Genomic DNA, 11,989 nt, shown 5'->3' with positions numbered 1-11,989 from the left:
ACAGCGCAACCCAAATTCCACACTAAATATATCAGTAAGGTATTCTGATTCTGACATATCAGAGGTAGAAATACATTGAAATACCACGATTCATGGACATAAAACACGTTGAATTTATCTCCTTTGAAAATATGCAAGGTTTAATCTTTATCACGTGATTTGCACTTATTTACGCCGTTCGCTCTCAACTAGGCTCAATATTAGCTACCACTGATATCTAACGACATGTAAGGAACTACTATTATTCGGAAATACAGAATTTTTCTGGTACTCCCGAAGTATGTGAACCAAGATGGCGAATATCGAGTTAGGCCCAAATTTTATTCTAATTTCCCTTATTTTAGTTCTATTACGAGTTCGGCGACTAGCTAAGTGACTCATGTAATATTTGTATCTGAAAATTATGGCCTAATCTGGTACACACACTACGTTCCGATGTCCACCATCTTGGTTCACATACTTCGGAATTACCATTTTTCCGGCTCGGCATTGCCTAACCAATTTATCACACCCTGGGTTAGGAGCTGGGTATGGAATTTGAACCCAAGATTCAAAATAACTCGCTCACCATTCGGCCTACGCGCTATAAAGGAGGAATTATCATTGCTGCGTAGTTCAACTGAGTTATAAAAACTCAGCGCAATTAATTTAGTCTGCACAATGCTAAATTGAAATTCCTTTTCCAGAGCCTATTTCGAATTTTATTTTGAAATTTGCGAAAAGGTTAATTGGAGAATATAGGGTTAAATGTACGGATTAGTGCGTAGATTTAATTTGATAACAAAAGACAAAAGCAAGTTAAATTTCTGATTATTTCTTGCATTGCTATTTTGTTTGCAATGGTTAGAATACGAAAAATCTGATATCAGGGTTATGTTAGTTCAAAACGGCAAACGCTCGTTTCCTGAAATTTAATGGGTTATTGACGTAAATCGTATGGTGATAGTTTGAATTCTTTGATCATAATTATCACGCGATTAGCTGCAATGAATTAAAATAACGCTAAATTAAAATTTATTTCGGTTACTCACTGTTGAATCAGGCAATGATCACATACTCGGGAGTGGGAAATATTAGTGATTATTGTTGTGTTATGCAACGTGTCCTTTTTATGCGACCCACTGCCATTTCTTTTGAATATTTACCATAAGTCGATACATTGCCGAATAAATTTTGTACTATGATTTTAAATTAAATTGGCTTCGCGACGAATAAAGCAGGCGCGGTTATACCGTTTAATACAACATTTTTGTGAGAAATCTTCCATGTGCGAGAATTATCGCGTCAATTTTATCCCGATTCTCACTTTCTACGACAAGCGACCTTTTATAGCATGGGTAAATAAAAGTTGGAATTGAAAGTCAATATACTATAAAAATCTAACATAATTGGAATTAAATTATATTTAGCGGCGAATATGACCCAATACTCGCCGGGGTGTTTGAAATTTCAACGGCTGTTCACCTCCCATGGAGGTGATTTGGGGAAATCACTGCACTTCATCAGACATTGAACAGCTAGTTGCTAATAAATAAAGGCAGCCGTTAAATTAAATGAATATAATGAATAATTTTTATTTATTCTCCCGATAAATGAGCAATAATTGGTGCATTAGGGGTAAACCAGGTAATCTAAGTAAAGTGCTTGAGAGTTAAGAACCGCTGCCATAAAGTGATATAGTGGGAATCGGGTTAGATTCTCCCTTGTAATTCCCACACAAGGTAGATTTTCCCAACAATGTTGTTCGCGTGTGTTTGATACATGGGTTGGCCAATTAGAGCCGGCGGGCCACCGAAGTGTTCCATCCGGCCCATTTGTGTCTGCTTAAATTACGACTATAGTTTTTATGAATATACATTTTCGTTAAAAATATCGATGAAAATTACGTCATACTAAACCCGAATGTTACATTGTGCTTATTATCTAAACGTTGGCCTAGCTGCTGTAAATAAACTGTTTTTATTTATAGGTTTTCCTATGGAGAGAGCCTCCAGTCCAATAACTAAGTTCAATTTTGGTAACTGGCCCACTCGGAAAAGTAACTGCCAACCTGGAGGTCAGCCAATGAAATTTGAAATCGGGGTACCAAATGACGTGGCGATATTTCTGACATACCACGAATATTCGGAAATGTAGAAAGAAGCTTGTCTGAGTATGAACGGAAAAATTGCATATTCACGTGCATTTCTAGCTCCCCTGCGTGTGATCATGCCTGATTCATTATTGAGTAATTACCATAAACACTATTTAAACTTTATTCCAACTTTTAGAATCCATGCTCTCAACGCGTGATAGCTGTCAACAAAAAAAGTAAAAATACCACACAACTCACTGTTAACATTGTCTTTGTCACAGGTATTTCCAGGTGATTGACACCAACACACTGTTCCGGGAAGCGCGAGGTGGTCAAGCTGTTAGAGCGTTCGATTTAATATATATTATACTAAGCTTGTTCGGGTCTTTCGCTCCGAATAAGGTCCTGTACATGCGTCCACTGATACTCAGGGACATTGAGGAATTACTATTATTTGATAAATTTTTTCGGTTCGGCATTTCCGACCCAATTTATTACATCCTGGGTAAGGTGGGGCAGAGGCGTGTCAAACTTTTCTGCTATCCGGGGCACGTTTCTGATAATGGTGCCCCTTATATCCAACTTCAAGATTAATATGTGAGATAAACGAATTATAGATGTTGTTGTACATGAGAATAAAGAAATTAAAGGTCAGGTAAAAGTGAAATATTCGTATTAATATTAATTAAATCAATAAATCATCAAACTCAATCATATAACGTGCTGTCCGGTGCGGCCGGGTGAGGGCATGAAAATTGAAATTGGCAAAGTTAATCTGCAATACCAACACATTTCAGTATATTCAAGACTATGGCGCCTCGTATCAGCGGTTGCTTGTAAATTGCCTTGTTCGGAGGGAGAGGCGTGAATGATCGCCGTATAAAATTGGATAATCTGACTGGAAGTCAATCGACTCAATGAATTGATTGAAAATTACCGTCAGTTTTATCCCGATTCGCATTTGTTACGACTTGAAATGATTATAGGCAGGGCAGCCATAACTTCCTCATTTCTAAGATTTTTTTTCATTTTGAAAGTCTTTGTTTTACAAAATATTTCTATGCTTATTTCTAAGAAACGTCTACTCCTGAGCTATTAGGCCAGGGGTCGGCAACCCACGGCCCGCGACGCTTCACTGAACTATAGTAACAAAACAGCTGTTTTGACGATTATATTCTTTACGTAACAGAATTTATTGTGAGACACGTGTAGACTAAATTATATTATAATCTACTAAGTATAAAATGCAAAATTACTCATTTAATGAGCCTATAATTTAATTATAATTAGACAAGCGCCAACAAAACGCAGAAAAGTTGTTGCTAAGAGCAAAGGGTTTAGTGGCGCTGAAAATATTCGAATGGAATTTATTGAGATGCAATGAGGAAATAAATCTATATTCTATTCGAGAGATGTATCACTGCTTGATTTTCATTATAAAAAGTATCATCTGTTCGCTTTTGGAACCTAAAAAATATGTGCGGCCGCCAATGATTTGCAACCCTTAATTTTGGCTCGCGAGCGACAAAATATTGCCCACCCCCGTACTAGGCTGATGCTACTGCTATCGTTGTGAATAAAATTCATCACACTGCTCTTGTAGTGAGACAGTAACTTTCGCACAATGCAGAAATTATTGTCGCATCGTTTTTCAGTCAAGACACACGATCTTCTGCAAGTTTAATTCTGAAACTTGGCAGTAGGGAAACTTGCATTTGTTACGTTATAATATGCTCTAATTGTCCTCACCCAATTACTGCATGTGTATATCGTATTTTGCGCATGTACAGTATTGTACTCTTTCTGTTTTAAAACACACAGCAGGTGCAGTATGAACCGGTTCAAGGCAATATTCTGAGCAATGTTAATTAATTTACGCAACATCAGACGCGATCGACTACTCGGGACTCGGCAAGGAAAGGTAGTTAGTTTCACGTAACCCCCACTGTTAGTTAGATTGGTAATTTGATGTCGCTTTTTCCGTGCTCTGACGTCCTCCCCCAGTAAAACTGTGTACTTGCCCCTTTTCTCTTGACTGTATTTATTCATTGATATAACATGGGACTTACATATTTATCCAGGGGGAGAGGAAAGCCGAGAGCCTAATAAATGGCGAACCACGACCTCTTCAAATAGCTCTGTGCTCCATATGAACCCCCAGGCTGCCTGGACTTTATGAGCTATTCGTAAACTTATTAAAAATACTGATTTCAACTATAAATTACTCTGGGATATCTTGCCATTGAAATTTAAAATTTGCCGTTTTCATGCCTTGTGAATTTACACAAAAAAGTTTGTTTTTTATTTTATTATTTAAAGTACATTTTGTTATAAATTATGATTTTTGCATGTATGTTATTTAATTTCAACTATCCTTCATATAGTCATATATATAGATACTGTTGGTTTGGATGCAATTATACTTTTGTAATCAATAGTGAGATATAGAATTCGAACAAGGGTCGCAGCCAGGATTTTTCCAACGGGGTGGGGGGCATACGGTGAAATTAAAACAGTGCGCCAAAAGTTCAATTCACGACGGCGTGAGGCGTGTAATAAATTAAAAACAATGCGTCGTTCACAGCAAAATTCCACAGTCACGTGTAGCTCGCCTCTGTTTTCTTGACGGTGTTTGGTGAATATATACAAAAACACGCTCGCGTGTAGCGCCGATCGAATCATGAAATGTGGAAATTTTACTTGGAATTTAATGCTAACAAAGTTGATTTTTTATTGTCATTTATTGATTATTTACATGCACTGTGATTAGTGGTGGGCAGACCGTATTTTTTATATAAAATTATTCGAATATTTTAACGAACATCGGCGAAAATGTTAAAGACAACTATTAAGGAATGTATTCACAACATAAATTAATTTTATTCTGATTTTTATCTTCTGTGTTGGATTTGTATCACAGTTACGGTCCCAATTTTGAGCAAATAATATTATCATTACTGACCCCGGGATGCGATATTTGTCAAGCTGATAGTTGACATTTTTATGTTTTAATTTTATATCGTTTCCGCGTTACTTTCATATTGAATAATAATTAAAAAAAACTCCGCAAATTGGTAATCTCTAGAATACTCAGTGTTGGGTATTCACGTAACTCAGCTTTGGTTTAAAACACTGATACCTAACACGTGATTAAATCAGCAATAATGGCATTTCTACGTGGTCAAAATATTATTTCTCCGCAATATCTCGGGAAATTTGCATAGAATACGTTATTCACATGCCTTGCTTATCTGATTCAACGTTTCCGAATTTACAAAAACGATGTTGACGCGATTTACGCAAAACTAGAAATTGAAAAATATGATGGCGCAAAAATGACACAAAATAAAAAATTCTCACATTCATCGTTTTTGTCTGTTGGCAATAGCCGTCGGTAAATTTTACGTAACTCGTTGTAAATTTATGTTAATAAATTCTATTTTGCTTTTCAATGCGCCCTGCTTTGTATTAAAATAAAATAAAATCGGGAAGAGAATGTCCTGAAATTGTCTCATAACCCTTCTTTCATTTCGAACGACCATAACGACGGTTACATACGCGTTACTGAATAACAATCAACAATCACGCATTCTTATTTGTCATTATCAGCGCCAACTAAAAAAATAACATATCGTAAAGATAAAAAAGTATGGCGGCGTTAATTGCGCTGCGGTGATAATACGCAGAATAATATCGTTTTGACGAAACCATAATGCGCGACCGTAAAACGACGGTGTTGCTTTTTTGTGGAAGAAGTCTCGCATGAAAAATTTTCCTCAAACCAAAGGGGTTAAGACCAGTGGTGGGATTTAGCCCGTACTATAGAACCGTCTCCCGGAATTTAATGGGATCAGCGAATCGGTCAGCATTACTAAAAAAACATGTAACAGAACCGGCCGAAAACTTTGTGATGGAACCGACTTTTGTGATGGAACCAGCTGACAAAAAATTTGAATCCCACCACTCGTTACGAGTTACGACCCATGAAAAAGGGGACCCATGTAAACCCATGTAAAGATATCCCAGACTGTCAGAGTGATCTGAAATCGGAGAGCCCTGGGGCTTCGTATGGAGCGCCTTATAAACTATGATTGCGAAAAGCTGTGGTTCGCCATATATTTAGGACTTCTTATCCCTTTCCTTTCCCATGGATAAATATGTACCTGAATCCCATTCTATAATCAGAAATAACCGCACTTGACTTCAGATTCTGTGCTATAGCTAATAGATATGCATTCCCAATAAGCATATGCTTATAGTTAGTATGCTTTCAACGTACTATACTTCGAAACCCAAAACCGAACACGAATCGAAAAATTAAAAGCCTCAATACGGCCAATTTCGCAAGGGATTTTTGCCGAAGCAAGGGATTTTTGCAGCGAGCGATATGCTTTCTCCGGTTCCATTACATTTGAACCCACGTACATTTGAACCCATGACAATTGCACCTGCATACTATTGCACCTATGGAAATTTTTTTGTTGTACGGATAGTTGAACCCATACTAACCCTAACCCGTGGGTTTCAGCACCCGCATATTGATTGAACCCGCGGATATAGACATGGGTTCAAATGTACGTGGGTTCAAAGGTACGGTCACCGCTTTCTCCATATGCAACGAACCATTTAGCTGCAGGGCACAATGGATTAATGAGCAAATATTTGAAAGTTTCCACTCATTGTATATATGCCTATTGTGGTAAGTCACCGCATATGATTTTTGGAGAATTGTTCTGCGTGTTCATATATTTAAGCATTGCTCTTCTGTGTTGTTTTTGTTGTTCTTTGACACTTTTTGGACACCTAGTGAAAATATTCAAAAACCGCTTCCCAATTGCTTTGAAATTTTTAGTGTTTAAAGATGAAATTTTTTTCCAGAAGGCTAATACTTTTATTTATTTCAAATATTTCTTTTAGCTCTTTGAGATTTTTTTTGTTTGCCATGACGTCACTGAACGTTCTGCGTACGCATATGCAGGGGGGGGGGTGCGCATTTTCAATACGTCGATAATATCTTTGTCAACCAATTTGCGACCACCGTGTTTTTGTCTGTTTGATTGCTGTGATGTGGTGCTTTGTTTATACAGGTACTGGTGAGTCACCGCATATGTTTTTGGGGAGTTGTTCTGCGTGTCCATATATTTGAGCATTGCTCGCTTGTCTAATTATAATTAAATTATAGACTCATTAAATGAGTATTTGTGCATTTTAAACCTATTAGATTATAATATAATTTAGTCTACACGTGTCTCACAATAAATTCTGTTACGTAAAGAATATAATCGTCAAAACAGCTGTTTTGTTACTATAATTCAGTGAAGCGTCGCGGGCCGGATTATATTACTCCGCGGGCCGTAGGTTGCCGACCCCTGGCCTAGTAGCTCAGGAGTAGACGTTTCTTAGAAATAAGCATAAAAATATTTTGTAAGACAAAGACTTTCAAAATGAAAAAAAAATCTTAGAAATGAGGACGGTATGGCAGCCATGCCTATAATCATTTTAAGTCGTAACAAATGGGAATCGGGATAAAACTGACGGTAGTTTTCAATCAATTCATTGAGTCGATTGACTTCTAGTCAGATTATCCAATTTTATACGGCGATCATTCACGCCTCTCCTTCCGAACAAGGTAATTTACAAGCAACCGCTGATACGAGGCGCCATAGCCTTGAATATACTGAAATGTGTTGGTATTGCAGATTACCTTTGCCAATTTCAATTTTCATGCCCTCACCAGGCCACCCGGGCAGCGCGGTATATGATTGAGTTTGATGATTTATTGATTCAATTAATATTAATACGAATATTTCACTTTTACTTGACCTTTCATTATTTTATTCTCATGTACAACAACATCTATAATTTGTTTATCTCATAAATTAATCTTGAATTTGTATATAATCGGCACCATTATCAGAAACGTGCCCCGGATAGCAGAAAAGTTTGACACGCCTCTGCCCCACCTTACCCAGGGTGTAATAAATTGGGTCGGAAATGCTGAACCGAAAACATTTAGCAAATAATAGTAATTCCTCAAATATCCCTAAATATCAGTGGACGCATGTACAGGACCTTATTCGGAGCGAAAGACCCGAACAAGCTTAGTATAATATATATTAAGTCGAACGCTTTAACAGCTTGACCATCTCGCGCTTCCCGGAACAGTGTGTTGGTGTCAATTACCTGGAAATACCTGTGACAAAGACATGGTTAACAGTGAGTTGTGTGGTAATTTTACTTTTTTTGTTGACAGCTATCATGCGTTGAGAGCATGGATTCTAAAAGTTGGAATAAAGTTTAAATAGTGTTTATGGTAATTACTCAATAATGAATCAGGCATGATCACACGCACGGGAGCTAAAAATACACGTGAATATGCAATTTTTCGTCCATACTCAGACAAACTTCTTTCTACATTTCCGAATATTCGTGGTATGTCAGAAATATCGCCACGTCATTTGGTACCCCGATTTCAAATTTCATTGGCTGACCTCCAGGGGTTGGCAGTTACTTTTCCGAGTGGGCCAGTTACCAAAATTGAACTTAGTTATTGGACTGGAGGCTCGCTCCATAGGAAAACCTATGAATTCAGACAGTTTATTTACAGCAGCTAGGCCAACGTTTATATAATATGCACAATGTAACAATCGGGTTTAGTATGACGTAATTTTCATCCATATTTTCAACGAAAATTTATATCCATAAAAACTATAGTCGTAATTTAAGCAGACACAAGTGGGCCGGATGAAACACTTCGGTGGCCCGCGGGCCGTAATTGGCCAACCCATGTATCAAACACAAGCGAACAATATATTTGTGGAAATTCTACCTTGTGTGGGAATTACAAGGGGGGATCTAACCCGATTCCCACTATATCACTTTATGGCAGCGGTTCTTAACTCTCAAGCACTTTACTTAGATTACCTGGTTTACCCCTAATGCACCAATTATTGCTCATTTATCGGGAAAATAAATAAAAATTATTCATTATATTCATTTGATTTAACGCCTGCCTCTATTTATTGGCAACTAGCTGTTCAACGTCTGATGGAATGCAGTTCCCAGATCACCCTAGGGTAGGCCATAATTTCAGGTACAAATATTACATGAGTCACTTGGCTAGTCGCCGAACTCGTAATAGAACTAATATAAGGAAAAAATAGAACAAAATTTGGGCCCAACTCTAACCTGGTACACAACTATGTTTCGATATTCGCCATCTTGGTTCACATACTTCGGGAGTACCAGAAAAATTTCGGTATTTCCGAATAATAGTAGTTTCTTACATGTCGTTAGATATCAGTGGTAGCTAATATTAAGCCTAGTTCAGAGCGAACCGCGTAAATAAATGCAAATCACGTGATGAAGATTAAACCTTGCATATTTTCAAAGGAGATAAATTCAACGTGTTTTATGTCCATGAATCGTGGTATTTCAATGTATTTCTACCTCTGATATGTCAGTTTTTTTGAAAATATAATAAGGGCCTTGATTAAAATAATAATCAGAATACCTTACTGATATATTTGGTGTGAGATTTGGGTTGCGTTGTTTGAACAGAAAGTAAATGATTGGGTGAACTTCCGCGATTATTTTTTAAACGAAAATAATCTCTATTAAGCATGAATGTGTTTTGGAAATGCAATACATCAAAACCATGGTGTCACGAACAATACAACGGAAATTTAGTTCAACGATAGCTGGAATTGAACAGGAAGTTTTGATAATATTGTGTGGTTCCCAGCGCCATATTGAATGCGTACTTCAATGGTACGGGCTAAATCATTTTTTGTATCTATTGTCGGCTTTCCTCTCACATAGGATCAATATGAAAATACTATTCTTATATCAGGGAACCTTATTCTCCACTGATCTGAATGTCACATCAATATGAGCACAAGTTTTACCCTTTAATAATGTATAATCGAGTATTCAAAAATATCGACAATATAAGAATGATAGAAAATGGATATAAATGATGATAGGGAATGTTGGGCGAGTCTTCCAATTGAGAGAAGAGAAGCCAAATATGCTAGTCCGAAAAAACAGGACAACAAGTTTTTACAGAAATACAAATGTTCATAAAGTTTTGCCATAATTTTGTTGTGAAGTCAGTTATCTATATATGTTAGCCAGGTTTATTTTTGTTTATTTAGAATTTTTTACTTCAAAACCCGTTATATGCTTATAGGTTCATACGAAGCATAACGAAATTCTTTCCATTTGCTTAAAACAGGACTTTATAAACACCCTGTAAATCTATGTTTGCGTGCAGCTATTGCATTAACAACGCAATCAAAGTTATTGAACGGATTTTACAAGTTTGAATTGTCACCATAAGAAATGTTAAACTAGAAAAATATTAGATTGTTGCAGGACACAAATTAGTAGCATGGTTCTTTTGAAATCTTCGATTTTCATTTCCTTCCATTTTCCCTCATTCCCTATGCATCGGTTTCATCTTCGTCGGTTATCTCCTTACTGAAAAAATGAAAACAGTTTCAACATATTTCGAGGTTTCGAAGTTGTTTCGCAGTTTATTATCTCGTGGGTATGATTATGTGACTGCTATACTCCATACTGTTGTATGGGGATTTATAAACATTTTGCCATTTCCGCCATCCTTTCTGTAAAGATCGCTTTCTTTTTTGACCTGATCTGGTAAATGATAGATAATTGTATTGGCCATGAATGAGCCAATTTGCGAGATTTGCTACCTAGTACAAATTTAGAAAAATCCGAAGGTCTCGACGGTTGGTACATTGTGCTATGCTTCAGGAATACACTTGCAATCACACCTCTCGTTACGCTGCGTCGGCTCGAACGCCTGGATCCCGCGTTGGGTTACTGCTTCCTCCGTCACCGAGTTCGTATATCTTAAACAAATCACTGATAACTATTCCCATGCCCGATATGCGCTGGTAACCGGACAAGAGGCCGTGTCCCGCCATATGATTACCGTGTTTCCCCGAAAATAGAACCTAGCCTAAACTTTAAAAATGATTTTAAGATAAGCCCTCCCCTTAAAATAAGACCTAGTCGATAGCGCATTTTTTTTTTTTGACTTAGTTGATATCAAGTAGTCCTCTCTACTTTTTTTAAATGATTTAGAATCTATATTTAGCAGTTATTTTAAATAAAAACGTGTCATTTATCAGTAAATGGATAACGGTTTCCATATTTTGTATATTTGAAAATCTCGTATTTCTCTGCTTTGCAATTATAATTTTGATAAATGAAAATAAAATAAATCCCCCCAAAAAAGCCCTAGTGTTATTTTTCGAAAGAAAATTACAATAAGACACTGCGTCACGCTAATAACCGAATTGCGTAAGTCATTTTTAGCAGTTTTAAGAAAAACGTAAGAAACTTCCTAATGATATTGTTATGCGATTGAGAGTTGAAATTTAAATTAATTTATATGACATAGTTATGTGACGTCATAATGGCGCACTGTGACTTACGCAGAAATGTGCCTGTGACTTGGGAACATACGCAATTTTGCAACTTGAATATATCCACCCAAACATTTGAAAAACGTATGTAATTCCCAGTATCTGCAATGTCTAATCCCCAAAATAGTATATCTGTTTCAATAACATTATTTTTTATGTTTCAAAACAATATATTTCATCAATATAATGCGCTCCGAACACTCATCAAAATTAGGACTTTCCATATATATATATATATTAAATATAACAGCAATGCACCCTCAAATAAAACCCAACCAATGTCAATTGGACTCAGATAGTGAATATCACAAGGGCAAACTTTTCTAAGCTGTAGTTTAAATTCCAGTTTATAAGCGCTAAGTTAGAATCTAAGATGCAAAAACTCGAAAATACTTCGCGCCGATATTATTTTGCATTTGTGACATCACAGTAGTCCTCCGGTAAACAATGACAATTCATT

The sequence above is a fragment of the Styela clava genome, chromosome 9, assembly GCF_964204865.1.
Source record: "Styela clava chromosome 9, kaStyClav1.hap1.2, whole genome shotgun sequence".
Classification (NCBI taxonomy): domain Eukaryota; kingdom Metazoa; phylum Chordata; class Ascidiacea; order Stolidobranchia; family Styelidae; genus Styela; species Styela clava.
Note: the sequence above shows the minus strand (reverse complement) of the source record.